Source organism: Salvia miltiorrhiza, chromosome 3, assembly GCF_028751815.1.
Source record: "Salvia miltiorrhiza cultivar Shanhuang (shh) chromosome 3, IMPLAD_Smil_shh, whole genome shotgun sequence".
Classification (NCBI taxonomy): domain Eukaryota; kingdom Viridiplantae; phylum Streptophyta; class Magnoliopsida; order Lamiales; family Lamiaceae; genus Salvia; species Salvia miltiorrhiza.
The window spans coordinates 46,278,557-46,285,678 of NC_080389.1; the positions used below are offsets into that span (position 1 = coordinate 46,278,557).

The following is a 7,122-nucleotide window of genomic DNA, read 5'->3' on the forward strand; positions in this document are numbered from 1 at the left end:
ACACAACCCACTGGAGATGCTCTAAGCTTGGCCTTATCAAGCTGAGATCCAGTTATAACTAGGGATGATAATGGGGTACGACGGGTAAATAGTGAATATCTATACCCATACCCACGAACTAAATGAATAATGGTTTTTAACTACGAAACTATCCATGAATATCAAATGGTACCCAAATCCGCCACCCGCGGATACCCGCTATCCGGCGGGTATCCGTCACCCGCTATCCGCCAGATACCCGCCACCCACTATCCGCCGGATACCCGCGAAACAGAATTTAAATATAAATTTATAACAAATTTAATACAAAAAAAAAAAAAAATCAACACAAATAACATAGTTCAAATATATTTTAAATCTAAAATGTGGTGTCCCATATCTAATATGTAAATCTAAAGCCCATATTTTAAATATATTTTGTGAGTATTTCACGAATATATGATGTGTAAATGACGGCTAATTAACGGGTATTTTTTGCGGGTAATCGGGTTTCGCGGGTATGGATAGTAAGTATCCAAACCTATATTCACGAACTAAATGGATAGTGAATTGCAATCACGAAACTATCCGTGGATATCAAATGCCTCTCAAACCCACCCTAATATGTTCGAGTTTTTGCGGATATCCGTTACCTGTAGGTAGATTGTCATCCCTAGTTATAACTCCAAAGCTTTCCTTGAAATCAACGTAAGCAATCATGTGTAAAAAAAATAATCATACAACATTTTTGATTTGTGAATTGAAAAATAATGTGAATTGTATTTTTATAATCCAATAAAATATTCCCTCCGTCTCACTTCAAATGTCTCATTTTTTATTTTGAGTTGTTCAACTCGAAATGTCTCATTTCCTTTTTTGGCAATATACTCTCTCTCTCTATACTTAATATTTAAACAATTTTCATCAACCCACTTTATACTCACTTTATTTACTTCATACACATTTCTTAATCTCCGTGCTCAAAAGAAAGGAGACATTTGGAGCGGGACGGAGAGAGTAGATGTGAGCACATGATGAATCCCACTGCTCTTATCTGGACAGTCTGTGGCACCAAGATGAAGATGAATGTCCTTCACCAATGGCATCCTCGAGGAGGGATGTTCCATTAAATTTCCCTCAGTGTGGGTCCCGGCCCGGCCCAGCCCAAAGAAAGGCTCCATTCCAACCCCATCGCCTGGGCTCGGCAGAGACGACAGCTTCAATAAAATGAGCAAGAATGGTGGAAATCTCAAATCTATTTTCTTTCCTGTCTTTTCTTTTAACAGCTCTACTTCTAAGTTTTTCAATGTTGTATGTTTGCAGCAAGCTTTAGAGGGCGAACAACGAGCACCGCCAAACTCGAAAAAAGTTGGGACTTCTCCTTCACATATATATAAAAGAAAAAGAAAAAAAGAATTGAAACTTTTTTTTAGGAGAAAACCAATCTCTATTAAGAACACATGGATGGAACAACAACATAATTGAAACTTTATTAACACTTTAATAAAGCAAAATAGATAAATAATCACGTCTTATCTAAGCTTTGATAACAATATTGATTAACAAGAAAGCCCGCATTAAGGGAGAGGCCCGCTCTTATATCACTGTTCCACTAAGAAATTTAATACCTCCTCCCCTCTTATATTATTTATCTAAGTATTATTTATCTAAGTTTTATTTATCACTCTTTATCTCAATTTTATATCAAACACACCCTAAAAGCTAGGTTTAATTTGCAATAATGTTCAAAATCTGAGATTTAAATTGTAATTGTCTTGATAAAATGACTGTAAACGCATAAATACCCTTTCAACATGTGAATGTTAATATGTTATTATGAGGGGTGCCAAAGAATGGCAGCTCCACTCACATAGCTTTCACCCGGTTGGACCGGGCATTGGGTTATGTAAGCCGGTCCATCAGCCCACCCGGTCCGGAGTTGCTGATATCATCACCAAATATATAAAACAAAATATTCAGTAGGAATTTTTTGTATCAATAATAATAAAGGAAGAAGAGGGATTAGAAAAAATAGCATAAAATCATGTATGAAGGAAATTGACTTTTTCTTGAGTGACATAATAATCTAACTTAGGAAGTCGAGTAGTGTGTCGACCCTATGATTTTTTTTTTTTTTTTTTTTTTGAGGGAAGACCCTGTGATTGAGAAGTCATAAGTTTGTATTCTCAATATCTTTTAAACCGAGTCACCAAAAACTAAATTTGTAAGTAACAATTCCATGTAGCTAAATAAATTCTGGAAGATGACATGTACATGGTTCAAATGTGAAAAGTTGATTTAGTGTATATATCAAAATTATTTTGAAGATCTCAGATGATATATATTGATGGATTAAATGTGAAGCAGATTTATAGTATCATAATTAAAAGATAAATTTTTTAAAAAACGAGGGGAGAATCACCAGTGGATAGTCATATTATAATTAACGTGATTAACGACTTTGATTAATAGAGTGTCGCCAGAGACTGACGTAGATGTTTGGACCGGGGAAACGTCCATTAACGGTTACTTGCTTGCTTGAGCATAATATTGTTGAATTTTTCATGATTTCATCACCACCTGCAGTAATACATTTATTATTAATGATATCATTTCACTAGTTTAAATATATTTATTTTGAGAATATTATTTTGAAATTAATAAGCATTTTTAAAGAAAATTAAGAATTTGGACATCATTTTTAAAGAAAAAGACTAACATTTGGTATTGAGGTGAGGGCCAATAAAATTTTCTATCAAGGGCATTGATTAATTAAAATATGTGTTGTTTGTGAATAGTAGTAACTCTGCTTGATTCCAATCTCTTCAAATCCAATCATGAAAAAAATGCACTGGGTTTTGTAGGAAAAAGTATATGTAAGTGAAAACCGTTCTCTTTCAAGAATAGTCAAAGAATATAAAAGAAATTGTAACTAGCTAGTGAGATATCAAATATAACTACATATAATTAACACTTGCAACTACTCATCTACAACTAGAAATAATCAATTTTTATGAGCACTTCGAAAAGAAAAGTTAATTTGAGCATTTTTTAGAAAATAGATAAATGATATCGTGGTTGACTGAAATGTGCTTAATTAAAATACAGATAAAATGCACTTTAGCCACCAAAATTAACTCCTGCATACGTGGATATAATAGATCCTAACTAAAAATTGATAAACCTTGATTAAATCTGATTTAAATGAATGCAGCTTACATCCAAATATACACAATTTTTTTTTGTCAATATACAATTTTCCATAAATAAATAATTTAAACCCATAAATTCATAACTAAAACTACATGACATCTTTGCAATGAACTTCATGTTTACTATAAGAGATGCATGTACAGAAATTACGAATTTAATTCATAGAGCTAATGACTGAAAATATATTGAAGAATACAATTGAATATAGCGATTAATACATAAAACCTGCAAAATGAGAAGTTAATGAAAGATCAACAGAACCTCTGCATAGTGTTGGAACTTGCTCTGCAATAATGTTCATTATCAACACTTGCTGCTCGCTTCACACCATGGACGGAAGAATGATCGAGGATCGATACATCGTGCTATTTTAAGCCTTAAATCGCCGGAACTCAAACCATATCTCATAGTGGTTGAAGAGCAAACTATCATGTGTATGCTGGCCTTTATATTCGAGACCCAGATTAGTCAGCCTTTCCGTGCATTCTTCACCTCCCAGACGAGAGCAGAACTTGACGTTATGTGAGACAAAGATTCGACCTTCTAGAGGCTTCAGCCGACCAACTAACTGCTCCAGACGAGCTTGTCGGGCATATGGAGGTAAACAGCACTTGCATATATCAAATCGTAACTGAAATCCATGTCTTCACCTCTTACAATCAGAGGGCGCTTATACATCAAGCCTTGCGATGGAAGCTCATAGCGTAGTGCAGCCATTAGAGAGAGCTCATCCCTTTCTAGGCAATGGTAATGCTCTGGATCTAAGTAGCGTATGAAATGCAGGCCAGCACCAAGTGTGCCACACCCGATCTCAACAACTCTTGAATTTGGCGTAAGATGAGCTGACTCTGTAAGAAATTCAAACACATCCCTTCCTCCTCCCCGTAATTGTTGTGATGTTCTTCTACAAGTAGCTCACCGGGACAAGGGAGGGCAGTATGGTTATTAGCATCTTCTCCTGGAGCTGCTGTTGACGAGTTCGGGGGTTTATGCCCTTGCGTAGAATGTTCTGCTGCATATGTAATCCATTGGCTTCGACCCGACTCTTCAACCAATCTAGGTCCTCAGCTGAGGTTGTAACACGCTGTCCACCTATCTTGCTGGCTGAGAGCAAGAAGAATAGGAGGATTGCAAAAGCTGCAGCTGATAGAATGAGGGTGGGAACTGAAATCACCACTCCCTTTGACGGAATCTGGAATTTACTGGACCCTTTTTGCATCTGACCGGAAGCTTAGCTGGATTTTAAGATTCTACAAATAAACTGGGAATTATGATACTACAATCTAAGAGCACCTCCAGTGCTGGTGTCAAGTGCTGGATCGAGGAGGGGGGCGCCGCACTGGAGACGCGGCCTGATGCGAGGCCGTGTCGAAGCAGCGACCCGGGGCGATTAAGAAAAAAAAATCGAAAATCGTTTTTTTTTTTTAAATGACCGTTTGAAATATATATATATATATATATTTAAAAAAAAATCGACCGTTGCTTTATAAACGGCTATTTTGTTTTTCTTTTTACCCTTCTATAAATACCACTCTTCCACAATATCAAATTCACCACTTTCTCAACTACAATTCTCTCTTTAAAATTTTTCCCAACAACAATTCTCTCTTCTACATTTTTAAATGAATCGTGAATTCGATGAATACCTCGAGCAACAAGGCGGTTTGAGACTTCCAATGATGGGATTTGCTCCATTTTCACAAGCCTCCAATGTCTTGGCTACGGGAAATCTTCCCACGCCGGCAGCGAACACCAGCGTCTAAGAAGAGCCGGAGGCGGTGAAGCCGAAAGCCAAGGGCACCCGCGCTGCATATTCTAGCGAGGAGTCCAAGCTCGTGGCAATCTTGTGGGCGGAGGCAACCCACAATCCTATTTTGGGGACCTCCCAAAAGTTGCTCCAATATTGGGGAGCAATCGCGGAGAAGTTCAACGCGCTCAATGAGTCGGGAGCGCCGCCGCGAAAGCCGGATCATCTCAAGTCCCACTTCGCCCGTGTCCAAAAGGAGACGAAATTCTTCGAGGACTTCTACAACACTTGCAAGGAGAATTGGGGGAGTGGTATGAGCGACAATCAAATCATCCAACAAGCCCAGATGATGTTCGAGGCGAATTTCAATAAGCAATTCTCCTACATCAAGGCTTGGAAAGTGCTTCGCGAATGCGAAAGATTCATGTCGCAAGCCGGGAATGTCCACTCCGCAAAAAAGTCGAAGGGCTCTGATGGTGGAGCAACCACCACTTCTTCGGAGCCGAGTGTCACGACGAGACCCCAAGGCCAAAAAACGGCAAAGCGAGACAAGGGCAAGGCGAAGAAGGGTCTTCGGGAGGAAGTTCGATGTTCTCCGACGCCTCGAGAAGGTGGCCGAAAGCATGAGGGAGCATGCTCTCAAAACGGGGAAAATCGCCGAGGTCAAAAAAATGCAAGCCGAGATGAAACGGGAGGAGATAGATATGAAGCTCTTGAACAAGGACACGACGGGTATGACGGAGGCACAATTGGCCTTGCACAACCACCTAGTCCAAGAAGTGCTCAAGCGTCGAGGGCTTATTTAAATTAGGAAATTGTTGTTATTTTTTATTTTATTATCGTATTTTAATTATATTTTTAATTTTATTTTAATTATTGTAATGTTTAATTTTATTTTTAATGAATTTGGAAATTTAAAAATAAAAGCATAGAAATATAAATTTTGTGGAAATGAAAATCTAAGACACCCTCTAAGCACCAATGCATTGGAGAGGGGTGTGTCTTAGGTGGGGACCACTATCTAAGACACCCCCTAAGACACAACCCACTGGAGATGCTCTAAGACCATCTCCAATGCATGGTGGTCCCCACCTAAAACACACCCCTCTCCAATGCATTGTGTCTTAAAGGGTGTCTTAGATCTCCATTTCCACAAAATTCATATTTCTACACTTTTATTTTTAAATTCTCAATTTCATTAAAAATAAAATTAAACATTACAATAATTAAAATAAAATTAAAAACATAATTAAAATACGCTAATAAAATAAAAAATAACAATAATTTCCTAATTTAAATAAGCCCTCGACGCTTGAGCACTTCTTGGACTAGGTGGTTGTGCAAGGCCAATTGTGCCTCCGTCATACCCGTCGTGTCCTTGTTCAAGAGCTTCATATCCATCTCCTCTCGTTTCATCTCGGCTTGCATTTTTTTGACCTCGACGATTTCCCTCGTTTTGAGAGCATGCTCCTTCATGCTTTCGGCCACCTTCTCGAGGGCGTCGGAGAATGTCGAACCTCCTCCCAAAGACCGTTCTCCCTTCTTCGTCTTGCCCTTGTCGCGCTTTGCCGCTTTTTGGCCTTGGGGCCTCGTCGTGACACTCGGCTCCGAAGAAGTGGTGGTTGCTCCACCATCGGAGCCCTTCGACTTCTTTGCAGCGTGGACATCCCCGGCTTGCAACATGAATCTTTCGCACACGCGAAGCACTTTTCAAGCTTTGATGTAGGAGAATTGCTTCTTGAAGTTCGCCTCGAACATCGTCTGGGCTTGTTGGTGATTTGGTCGTCACTCATACCGCTCCCCCAATTCTCCTTGCAAGTGTTGTAGAAGCTCTCGAAGAATTTCGTCTCCTTTTGGACACGGGCGAAGTGGGACTTGAGATGTTCCGGCTTTCGCTTCGTTGCTCCCGACTCATTGAGTTGGTTGAACTTCTCCGCGATTGCTCCCCAATATTGGAGCAACCTTTGGGAGGTTCCCAAAATAGGATTGTGGATTGCCTCCGCCCACAAGATTGCCATGAGCTCGAACTCCTCGCTAGAATATGAAGCGCGGGTGCCCTTGGCTTTCGGCCTCACCGCCTCCGGCTCTTCTTGGACGTTGGCGTTCGCCACCGGCGTGGGAAGATTTCCCGTAGCCAAGACATTGGAGGCTTGTGAAAATGAAGCAAATCCCATCATTGGAAG

At 39.6% G+C, this 7,122-nt stretch overlaps 1 pseudogene; it reads right to left on the reverse strand.

Moving 5' to 3' along the window:
• Positions 1-3,354: 3,354 nt before the first annotated feature.
• LOC131016111 (uncharacterized) lies at positions 3,355-4,909 on the reverse strand (annotated as a pseudogene).
• Between the last annotated feature and the right edge of the window lie 2,213 nt (positions 4,910-7,122).